We start from the raw sequence: 12,741 nt of genomic DNA on the forward strand, positions 1-12,741 counted from the left end.
AATAAAGTATATCCTGGTATAGCTATGTCCCAGTCATGATTTTCATTGCACCATGTCTCTGTAATAGCCACAATATCCAGTTCATCCCTTGTCATTATTGCAATTAGTTCTGGGATTTTATTTCCTAAGCTCCTAGCATTTGCACACATAGCTCTTAAAGTTGTGTTTGTGCTTCTCCTGCTTCTAGCTATGTTCATCTTTCTGCCTATATCTATTCGGTTTTGATCGTTATTATCTTCTGTTGCAGTGGATAGGCTTTCTATTCCATTTGCCTGCAGAGACAATACCTCTAGGTTGGGGGAGCAGATTTCTTCATTCTTATTTGGTTCACTGCCCCCCTCTGCTAGTTTAAATAGTTGCTTATGAAGCTTCCAAACTTCTCACTTAATATTCTCGTTCCCCTTGAAGATGGGTGCAGGCCATCACTTTTATATAAGGCTCTGTCTTGCCAGGTAGCTTGACTTTGACCTAAATATCCATATACAGTATATATATACAGGGCTATTTTTCAGCAGGCTCCAGCAGGAACTGAGGCCCTTATTCTAGTTCACTCTTTCTGACAAAATATTAGATGGACAAAACCATGTGCACTGCAGGTAAGGCAGGTGTAAAACCCCACCCAAATCTAATTATCTCTGCACAAGTAACACCCTGCCACACCTGCAGTGCACATGGTTTTGTCCATCTAAGAAATATTTTGTCAGAAAGAGTGAACTAGAATAAGGGCCTCAGTTCCTGCTGGAATATATATGGATAGCAGAAAACAAAGTGCGCCCCTAGAATGACTTCCACCACCAACATCCAATGTCAGGAACCGAATTTACAATTTTTCAAATCACTGATCAATACAATATTTCATAAAATACAATGTAAAAATGCATTTTCATCTGTGAGTATTCAATAAATTCAGTCCTACATATGCAAGGAAACGGACCCAACGCATTTCGTCGTAAAACGACTTCTTCAGGGGTAAAATTCCAAATGCATAAAGAATACAGGTATAGATGAAGATAAATGCCTCATAAAATGGATCCTTTGTAGATCCTGGTAAAGGGATGCAAGCCTGCATCAATTTCCATAGAAGTCCTTATAAAAAAGTATGGGTAAAAATCACCAAATTCTGAGGGAAATCGGATGTACACCTCAGGAATACGTCTGAAAAATAGCCCTGTGTATATATATATATATATATATATATATATATAGGTACTTGTTTCCTAGCACGGCCACACCGATTAGCATCGGGATGGTCGTGTCGGAAAAATCGCGTCGGTCGCATCGCATGCGATTTGGTCGCATGCGATGCGACCGATGCGACCGATGCGATCCGATTTTTACATTGGATCCAATGTAAAATGGTCCCTGGGACCCGATTTTACATAGGATTCAATGTAAAATAGCCCCCAGACCCCAATTTCAGCACCCCTGATGGTTGAAATGGCCCCCATTGGTAACGCCACCCCACGATTGACGCTAACCCGAAGCGTGGCGAGCGCAGCGAGCCCGTGAGGGGCGGCGGTGCGCGTCCTCCGACCTTTTCATACCCCTACTATCCACGTCGGCGTGGAGTTGAGAATAGAATAGTGTGGCGAGCGCAGCGAGCCACCGAGCCCGAAGCGTGGCGAGCGCAGCGAGCCCCGCGAGGGGACGCGGATACCTGTGAAGCCCGCGAGGGGACGCGGATACCTGTGAAGGTATCCACGTCCCCTCGCGGGGCTCGCTGCGCTCGCCACGCTTCGGGCTCGGTGGCTCGCTGCGCTCGCCACACTATTCTATTCTCAACTCCACGCCGACGTGGATAGTAGGGGTATGAAAAGGTCGGAGGACGCGCACCGCCGCCCCTCGCGGGCTCGCTGCGCTCGCCACGCTTTGGGTTGGCGTCAATAGTGGGGTGGCGTTTACAATGTGGGGGCATGACGGGGCCATATACAATGAGAAATGGCCCATATTGGCCCCTTTCCCATTGATTACTATGTGAAGATGGACTTAATCAAGTCCATCTTATCTTGTGCCATTATAATGGCACAAGACCGACACGACCGACGCGATTTCAATGTTAAAAATATTTTAACATTGAAGCCTATGGAGAAATCGGGTCCATCGCGTCGGTCGCGTCGTGTGCCATATTAAGGCACACGACGCGACCGACGCGATGGACCCGATGGACGCGATTTCTCCATAGGCTTCAATGTTAAAATATTTTTAACATTGAAGCCTATGGAGAATCGGGTCCATCGCGTCGGTCGCGTCGTGTGCCTTATTAAAGGCACACGACCGACGCGATGGACCCGATTTTCCATTTGCCGGTAAAATGGACCTGATTTGAAAGAAAATCGGGTCCATCGTGGGCATCGTGTGCCTTAAAGTTAAGGCACACGACCAAGAAGATTGTGGCCGTTCTAGGAAACAAGTACCTATATATATATATATATATATATATAGTGTAGTTACATTTCTGCTGGATTCCAGATCTTTAATTTGGTATTATAAGCAGTTTTTGCAGTGTTTTGTCTCTGTGCCTTATAACTTGCATGTGAACCGTGTCGTAGCAGGTAATGAGGCATTGCGAACCATGAATTGTTCAAAATGTCACAGTGTGATTACGTCATTAACGCCACAACAGAGAGTAATGCTGTAAGCAGCCTGACAAATCCTGAAGAAGGATGTTTAAGTATAGCATCGCATTAAAGGTCTCTGCTATTCACACATATGAATATAAATATATTATTATTGTTTTCAGTTCTATGAGGAGTTTCTTGCTTGAAATAAGTTTTCTCTATACAGCAAGCCAAGCATGAGTCACTTCCCCTCAAAAAATATACTTTTATGCTGTTAGACCAGGTACTGTCTCGACAACATTAAGGACAAAAAAAACCTACCGACGTATTCACCATTTTTCAATCTGTCAAATGTTCTGAGTTATAAATAAGAGTTCGGAAGGTTTATAAAAATCTTATTTTTACTTAAATGACATTAGAAAAACAGAATAGAGGTACTGAGGATAAACGCAGGTGGAAAGTGACTGCATGCGCCATTGTATAAGGTTATCCTGTCATGGCGGCAGTCATGCCCTGCAACATCCTACTGTTAGACACTCTGATTAACTTCATATCAGGTATTTATATAGCGCACACATATTCCGCTGCGCTTTACAGGGAGTATTTGGCCATTCACATCAGTCCCTGCCCCAGTGGAGCTTACAATCTATATTCCCTATCACATGTACACACATTTATGCAAATTTTGTTGGGAGCAAATTAACCACCCAGTATATTTTTGATTTGTAGGAGGAAACCAGAATATTAGAAGGAAACCCACGCAAGCACGGGGAGAATATACAAACTCCGCACAGGGAACGGGATTGGCGGGATAACCGGGATTTGTCCCCTAAAACACCTGGATTTCAATCCCGGGATTGGTTTCCAATTTTGGGATTAGACTGCGCATGCGTCTGAACGAGTGCTCAGACGCTGCTCGGCTTCTCCCGTCCTGTCAGTGCGGCACTGCGCAGTGTAATGAGGTCAGAGGTCACACTGCACAGGCTGCATAGCAGCACAGCCCCGTCCTGGGGGCGCTGCCCGCCCTCGTGTACCCACCCTGACTGCATTGCCATGCTTCACTGCGCATGCGCCCACCGGCTCCTGGCTTCAAAACGCCCGCCTGGCTCTCGGCTTCACCGCCCACCCTCCCGGCCACACCGCACATGTAAGTAAATATGCGGGGCAGCCGGGGTGGGTTTTTTGTATTAGGGAAGCCACTCCTGGGAATCCTGGGATTGGGCATTTTTCAATCCCGAATTCCGGGATTGAAAAAATGTCCCGGAATTGGCATTCCTAGTTAGGACCATGGTGGTAATTGAACCCATGACCTCAGTTCTGTGAGGATGTTCTGTTGGGTCTAGCTACTAGATTGATCTATGTATATGGTTAGCCTAAGTACTACCTTATCCTGAGGTATACCTCACATTACTATACTACTAATTTATCTGCTGGGAGTACATTGTAAGCATCTACAGTAATACTACATCTTTCTAACATTTCTCCTGACATTTATTTTTAGTCTGCCTGCACTTGTACTAAGTGCAGACGTGCTGGGTAGACACCTTAGTGACCTACTGGCAAACCGACTGTCACGCAGACCGAGCGACCATTTTGGTAAGCTATATACACTTACCAATCAGCCACTCGATATGCCTGGCTAGACATCCACAATTGGGTGGGCATTTCTCCACCCAATTGTGATGTCATTGTCGGTGGTTTCTATTGCTGCATAATGGGGCTGACAGCATTGGCATCTGCCATGGTGCATGGCCGTACTGATATTTCTGTGATTGACAGACCTATCGGCTATATACAGCCACTGGTTTTATGTATGATATATTTTATAGGGTGTACCCAGCCTTTCTATGGGCCTTATTCTGGTTCACTCTCAGAGGCAAATTCCTTCTCAAATGGACAAAACCATGTGCACTGCAGGGGGGGCAGATGTAACATGTGCAGAGAGAATTAGATTTGGGTGAGTTATTTTGTTTCTTTGCGGGGAAAATACTGGCTGCTTTTTTTCTACACTGCCATATAGATCTCACTTTAAAGAAAAACCCCACCAAAATCTAATTTTATCTGCACACGTTACATCTGCCCCACTGCAGTGCACATGGTTTTGTCCATTTGAGAAGGAATTTGCCTCTAAGAGTGAATCAGAATAAGGCCCTATATGCCAGAAAAGACTTTACCAAACTTAAGTGAAACTCCCGCAGGTACCTAAATGTTCCATGTATCATACCCTCCAACATCTGGAGGGAAGAAATCGGTGCACATTCGGAAAGGGGGCGTGGCCAAATGGGCGTGTTCAGTGGAAAAAGGAGGTGTGGACAAATCCCCTTTCCGAAGGTGTATTGGCGTCATTTAAGATCATATACCCGGGGCCACAGGTATCATGTTAGTAGCACTCACCCTGCTTTCTGTGCCCCCCGGGGCCTCCTCGTCCTCAGCTGCCCGCCCATAAGCTCAAATACTGTATCGGTGGCGCCCCTGTGCTCTGTGGGCCCGGGGTGCACTGGCTTTGCCCTCCCCTGGGAACGGAGAGGAGGTGCAGGGGTTCCAGGGAGAAATCCCTAAGCAAGGTGAGGACTGGCGTCCCGCTGAGTCCCCCTGCAGTGCAACCTGGGAAATATAGTCTAGGCCACTCATACTACACAAAGAGCAGTTGGCAGATGACGACTACAATTCCCAGAGTTCCAGAAGCCACCTCAGAAATCGGTACATTCAGTACAGTTAGATTTAGCCGGTACAGACCATTAAAAAACGGTACTGTACCGGCTAAATCGGTACAGTTGGAGGGTATGATGTATCATTATCTCATTTTTATTAATATCTGTAGTTGACTTCTCATGTCTAATCTGTGCATTATATGCATTGTGGGGAAAAAAGGATTTCTGGGATTTCTGTTAATCTTGGGTTATTCAGCTATGAAAGTGGTGTGTGCAGGCTATCACTTCCAATTACCAGATGTGAAAATATCTCATCTACCAAGCTAAACACAGTGACGGCCTCTCTGTAAATAATATTTCATTCAGCGAGGGAGCAAAAAAATTGGAACTCAGGCTGTCTGCGTCGGAACAATACAGATCCGCCAGTGTTCCAACAAATGTCATTAGTATTCCAAGCAGCACCTGGCAGGGTTCTGATGTGTTCCTGCTAGTGTTTTGTATATGCTGATATTCAGGCAGTCAGTGGGCATTATAAATGAGGGTAAAACAAGTTGCGTAGTGTTTTTATTACACTAACAATATAATGTTAGTATTATTTACAATGTTATTTAAGAAGTTTAAAATAATGGAGCTTAAAAGCAATTTAGCCAATGGCCACATTAGATTATTGCTCACTTGCCAACAGTCAAATATGGCAGAACGATGGATACAAAAAAAGTTAAATCATTGTCATTTCTGTATTTGATAACATGTACACTTACTGGTATCCGGTCCAATGTTTAAAATTAACCGCGTCGACATTCATAACGTCGACTTTAGAATGTTGACATGGTTCAATATGTTGACGCCGATTAGCATAATGTCAAAATCCCCAGAAAATGTAAATGTTGACAATATCGTGTGCATGCACTATATCGTTCGTCATGCAGGGACGGATTTGCTTCTAGGCCGTGAGGCATGGGCCTATGGGCGGCACCTGTTGGGGGCAGCAAGGCATCTCTCAATGGTGGAGATAAGCTGAAACGGATCACCTTTTTGGGATCGGCGGTTCACTCGTTCTTGAATGGGATCCGTTCAAAAGATCCGGTTCGTTCGCGAACGACCCATCTCTAGAGCACAGTGTAGCCGCCAGGCACAGCTTCCCATCCATGATGCACGGAAGGAGGGTAGTGGCGCCGGCTCACGAACGGCCAGTGACCTGCAGAAGGGGTGCTGCCGTCTCCATCTCTCTCTCTCTCTCTGCGTGGAGAAGAGGCAAAATAAGTGGTTCCAAGGGGCGGACAGCCACTTAACTGCAGGGAAAGCATACCCGCCAAAGGCGTTCACACAGCAGGTCTGCACATACGTATATTCACCCACACGCATGTGCTGACAATGGTCCCCAAACTGAATTCGCTGCATAGAGTTCAATCCTGAATCACCCCTGCATTGCCTGTGCCCCACCTCCACGTAATAATGGCTGACCTGCTCCATTGATGTCATTTCACCTCAGCTGCTCAAGGGTAATTCTATAATATTTTAGTTAGCCCAATTGTGCTTTTAATACTTTCTAACTGATTTCATTCAGGGATTTGATGTATTTATACATCATGTTTAGTCATGACCAGGTTGGAACATTAAAGGTGGCCATACACACGCAGATTTATCTTCAGATCTGGCTGGTTGGAACAAAAACATGGTTATGTATGAGAGCAAATGACAGTTGACCATTTGCTTGGAAATGCTGGAAAACTGACAAACTGTCATTCAGATATTACCAGGTGTTTGTTTCAACCAGCTAAATCTGAAGATAAATCTTACTAGTGTATGTGCACCTTAAGGATCAGTTTGTTCCTGATAAGGGGCTTTTTGTTCGGCAGATCACATACTCTGGTGCTTGTAATGTCTGCTTGCTGGGTATATCCTTTGCCTGAGGTGCAATAGGTTTCTCAGTTGTTGTAGTAATTGGGTAAATGAAAGAAAACAGGTGTTAACTGAACTTCCCATTCATACGCCTCTAACCTACAGTATGGATCTCATTGATGTCAGACACAGAAGCTTTTATAGTCCTTTCATTTGACAAGTCAAAGCTATAAAAAACGATATTTACATTGGTTTCCCAGGGAAATCTTGGGAGTGAATATAGTTTAACATATAAGGGGCCAGATTCTCTAAGCTTCAAAAGTGACAAAATGGAGAGTGATAAACAGCCAGCCAATCAGCTCCTACCTGCCATGTCACAGACTGTGTTTGAAAAATGTCTGACAGGAGCTGATTGGCTGGCTGTTTATGGCTCTCCATTTTATCACTTTTGAAGCTCAGGGCGCCGCCCTTCGCCTGACAGCCGCCTAACGTATGCGGCTAGCATCGTGTTGCGGTGACGGAGACCCCCGCGATACCTTTGATGTGGTCTGCGGGGGTCTCCATCACATCCCGGTGGCTGCCAGTGTCCCCCTGCGTCTCCTCCTCCCCCCTGCAGCTGGATGTCCTCCCGGCTGTGACACCTGCTGGGGGAGGAGGAGATCGGGAGGGGGGGGCGCGCAGACGTCGGACGGCGATAGAAGCCCATAGGGTGGCGATACCCTGCCAAGCGAAAATGGGTCGGACGGGTAATGGTAAATAGGAAAATGCGGTAAAACCCCCGTTTTACCGCATTTACCCTTTAGTACATCCAGCCCTTAGAGAATCTGGCCCAAGTTATGGAACAACTATTAACAGCCTCATTAGTAAATTAATATATAGTTATTTCCAACACTGCTGAACTAATTGGAAACCATCACGTTCCATAAACTAAAACTATTTAGCGGTATGAATTTGGCCTCAAGAAACTTGAACAATGGGGTTATTCAGAATTGATCACTGTTGCGTATCCTTCCCCAGGTACCCCAAATGGATTTTCTTCTGGAAAAGGGAACCCATCTTCGGGTCAAGATACTGTAGGTGAGTATAGTATGTATGAGCTATGGACCTTAATCTGGTCCACACGCAATGCAGTGAATTTCACAGCATTGCGTGTGGAGAAATGCCGCCCGCCGCTCGCACAGGCGACTGCCCCCCTCCTCGCTCACCGAGTTCCCCGCACGGCTGCGAATGGATGTTTTGCATATCCATCATTCGAAGCCTTGAGTGTGGTGGTCAAATCATTCGCCCATCAAATGATTTGGAAGGTGCACTCTGGAAGATACTCTCTGGTGTCTTAGCTTTGCATTCTCCCTGTACGGGAATAGGGCGGGCAGCTGACATCCGATAAGGTCAGCTGCCCGCCCCCAGCACCCGCGTCACTGACTAATTTCCATGGTAACACCTAGCATATTCATGGGACCACCCATGAAATGCTGGGCGTTCCCATGGGTGCAGCCTGTCACCGCTGCCCCCCCTCCCCGCCCGCACTGCTAGGTGTGAATGGGAAGGCAAATTTGCAGTTCGCCATGCCCGCTCGCATCCAGTTTTTTAAATAATGAGTCCCGCTTCTCCAGCATAATGTGGAGAAGCGGGCAAACCTTATAGACAGATGTATTAACCCCCCCAAGCCGATAAGGAGAGCCGTTATGCCCGGTGTGAGCGGCTCTCCTTATCGGCTCCCTTGGCGCCCCGCGCATGCGCACTCACGGCTCCCCCCCCCCCCCGGTGGGCTTTCTGGGCATGCGTGAGCTCTCGCTCACAGTGGGGGATAGGACAATACTAGCCCTGAGCTGGCGAAGCTGTTAATACATCGCCCCGGCCGCTAATCACTGGGGGGGATTGCAGGGGACAGCCCCGCTGAGTGTAACTCAGCGGGGCTGTTACTACCGCACGTTAGATGCGCTAGAAATACATTGGGGTAATGCACTTAACGCTGGTTAGTACAAGGTTAACTTTACTGGTGTATGTGTGTATTTATTTGGCGATTGGTTCTGCTGTGGAACTAATGACAAACTCTGTAGAGCAGAGCTACAGCCGCTGTGTGCTGTTTCAGACCTGCACAGTAACATTACATCAGCTGAGTATACACAGTGTCGTCATCTCAGTCACAAGCAGAGTGTTCTGCATTGTAATCACAAGAAAACCATCCAATGACTTCATTACATGTGACCGGCAAAGGTGCAACTGGATCATTTCCCCTAATAATCGCTACTGTGCATATCTGCAATTCTGCCAATTATCGAAGGAGCACGCATGCGTATGGATCATTGCGTGCATGCACCAGTCCAAAATAGCCACAGAAGTAGCAAAAATATCTAAATGCAAATCCTTCTCAATTTGACAGGCAGGAAGCCGGCGTCTGGTGGTGGGAGTGTCAGAAAAAACGAAGGCGTGTCCAGGTGTTTTAAGGAAGGGTCTGTGCCATCAGTGCAGGCCCCGATCAGCCTGCATCTGTCGCAGAGTTGTGGAAGGGTCAGGGTTACTCACATTTGCAGATAATAGCGGTGAGCGATCCATTGGCAATGCTCTCGCAGATTTGCACAGGGCGGGTTTTCTTTCTGTATGTGCGGCGGCTATCTGCTCTGACTCATCTTCTACTCTGGTCTGAATTAGGCCCAATAATTAATTTGGGGGAAGAGCCTGATTGGGAATAGGGAAGAGAGATTATTCATTTGTAGAGCCGGCCCTAGCAAGAATTTCGCTGGTGCCCCCTACTAAACTTGCCTGCCGTGCTGACACACCAAAAATGTGTGCATCCCTGGGTCCCACCACATAATAATCTTTTGAGCTACCCCCCCCCCAGTAGGTGATGGGGCAACAGAGAGGGTTGTGAGGGGGCAGGAGAAGGGTGAGGTGATGGGCAAGAGAGGTGATTGGGGCAAGAAGTGGAAGGGGATAAGGTAACAGGGTTGTGTGAGGGGACGGGGTGAGAAGAGAGAGTGGGGAGAGGAGGCAGGTCTGCTCACCAGCGTTGGCGGGTCACCTGCTCCCCAGTGGCATGCTCTCCTGCTCCCTGGCCACCAATCCCCTACTGCTCTCCAGCCACCTGCTGCTCCCCGGCTGATGACTGCCTCCTACTCCCCGTCGGGCAGCTCCTGCTCCCTGGCTGGCAAGCGTCTGCTGATTCCCGAGCTGCTCCTGCTCCCCAGGTCTCTAGGGTTCTGCTGCTCCGTGTGCTGCTCTTGCGCTGCGGTAATGCCGTCGGGCATCTACTGCTCCCTGGGAGCCTTCTGCTGGGTCCAGGAGTGAACACAAAGAATAGAAAGATATGTCACTGTGTGGTGCACCAAGAAGAATTAGTATTTAAAATGTAACCTTTATTATGATTGGTTTAAAACATAGCGAAATAAAAGACACAAAACATAAGAATACACAAAGACATGGGGTTTTTTTAAAAAAAGGGTATGGAATTACCCTTACGACGTGGGACCCCTGACTCCTATTATGATTGTTCCTATATAGGGTTTTATGATCTGTCAAGCATTAAACAATTACAACAGGTAATCTGTGGCGGTAGTGAGTGAGTTTATTCGAGTTATATACCAGTATTTATACCTCTTTAATATTGCGGGTGCTGGTATAACTCGTTGGTAATTATTAGTATAAACCCACTAATAGTGCGTTAGGGTAACTTATGGTATGTACAACAGGTTGGTGAAGCAATAAATTGTACCAACATAAACTAGGATTGCATCAGAGATCACTGCGATGAATCAACAGTATTTTCCTTGCATATCTACTGAGTATAGAACCTGTGTTTCCTAAGTGGCCGCTTACTGCCAATTGTCCCAGAGCACGGTTAGCCTTGCTGGCGTACCGTCTCACGGCACTGGACACTGGTGTAGCGGTATCGCACTGACGGCAGGCGAGGTGCACAGGCACAACCAACGGGCTGTGAGCTACACCGGCGTGCCGAATAACCGCTCACCTCCGAGTGTCCTGGAGCACGGTGCGCCTGAGAATGACGCGCCGTCTCGCAGTAAGGACACGGGTGTAGCGGTCTCGCCCAAATGATATAACGGGGTGCACAACACAGCCAACGGGCTGCGAGCTACACACGCCGCTATTAAATTTTAAGCTAGACAGATCAAAATGCATTATCAATGGGGGTAGGGGAGTAGGGGTAGCCCACGAAGTGTACGGTCGGCGTACGCTTCGCTAATGAGCTTCGTCAGGACCAACCTGGGTGGTGCCTGGAAGCTCCTTAAGTATCTGTAACATCATGATTATGGTAATCACTGTAACCATTCATTGGTCGCCTCAGCTGTCACTCAGGCTATCATTCTCATTGTAATTGATCTCTAACACCTGAAGTGTGTTTGCGTATTCTAGTGAGTCAGAAAGCAGACAGAGGTTTGTGAAAGTTTTTATAATTAGGCATAATTAAGCCCGAAAATCAATGGCATATGCTCCATATTCTTTGAGCATGATTATATGGAGTCACATGAATTAGTTCAATTAATTACTCGGAGTTTATACTGGTAGATCATAAAAAGAGTCCAGGGAGGAAGAATTTTTATATAAAAGAAATACAAATAAAAAGATATAATAATAACACCAAATAAAGAATTGTACTGTGATGATATATTATTTAAAAGGTTTATATGTCACTTATCTTTAAAGTGATTTCACACCGATTAAGTATACAGATATATTATGTTTATTCATTGTTTGTCATTCTCTGATTTTATCATTTTTCATTTTAGATGCGTCTTAATGAAATAATAATATGTGTGGGATAAGGGATATGGAAGTGAAAAACGTGCAAAATTCAAACAAAATTGAAAATAATGTGTAATAAGTTGAGTGAAGAGGAAAACAAGGGAAAGTAAATATCTTTACTTGACTGGTTTTATTTAGGGATAGTATACATCCTATCATTATAGTTACATGGGGCGTGCATGTGCATACATGTGTTGTGCATAAGTGTTGCGAATGCAATAAGGTATAGACTGAAAGTGTCTCAGTGAGTAATTTTAGTGAGATTGTGATCCGGGATGTTGCCCATCCTTCAGTGTACATTGCCACCATTTGTCCCCCAGCTTGCGGATGCGTGTGATATATTTAGACACACGCAACCTACAAATGGGGGTCGTAAGTGGCGTGCAACTTCGAGAGGGCATATTCTCGGATCAATTTGGTACATATAAGAGTGAATAGGGATGCAGAAATTGGTAAGCGAATAATTAGGTGGGTCATGAAGACTAGGTAATGAAAAAAGGGGGGAAAAAATTAGGTTGGGGGTATGATTTCGTGAGTACACTAATATCTGTATGTACGAATAGACTTAGTATACATTAAATATGATTTTATATGGGATATGGTCTCCTGTAGTTTGAAGTGTGATTTATATTCCAAAAGAACGGACAAGAATCTATAATCGGTTCCTTCATATGTTTCTACTTGCGGTATGTTATCACCAGAAAAGTACGATAATTATCACATTTGAGAAAGTATATACCTGGATGTCTGTAACAATTGGCCAAACAATGGTTACCCAAATGGGTTTATTGAAATTCTCATTTTATCAGTGGGATCTTCCGTGGATAATTAATGGTTTTATGTGTCACCAATTAGTTCATGATCTACTCTTGTCATGCTATAATGGCATGTCTGGATAGATTGATTGGTAGATATTAACACGTGTTAGG

Source organism: Crinia signifera, chromosome 1 (genome assembly GCF_055691185.1).
Source record: "Crinia signifera chromosome 1, ASM5569118v1, whole genome shotgun sequence".
Lineage (NCBI taxonomy): Eukaryota > Metazoa > Chordata > Amphibia > Anura > Myobatrachidae > Crinia > Crinia signifera.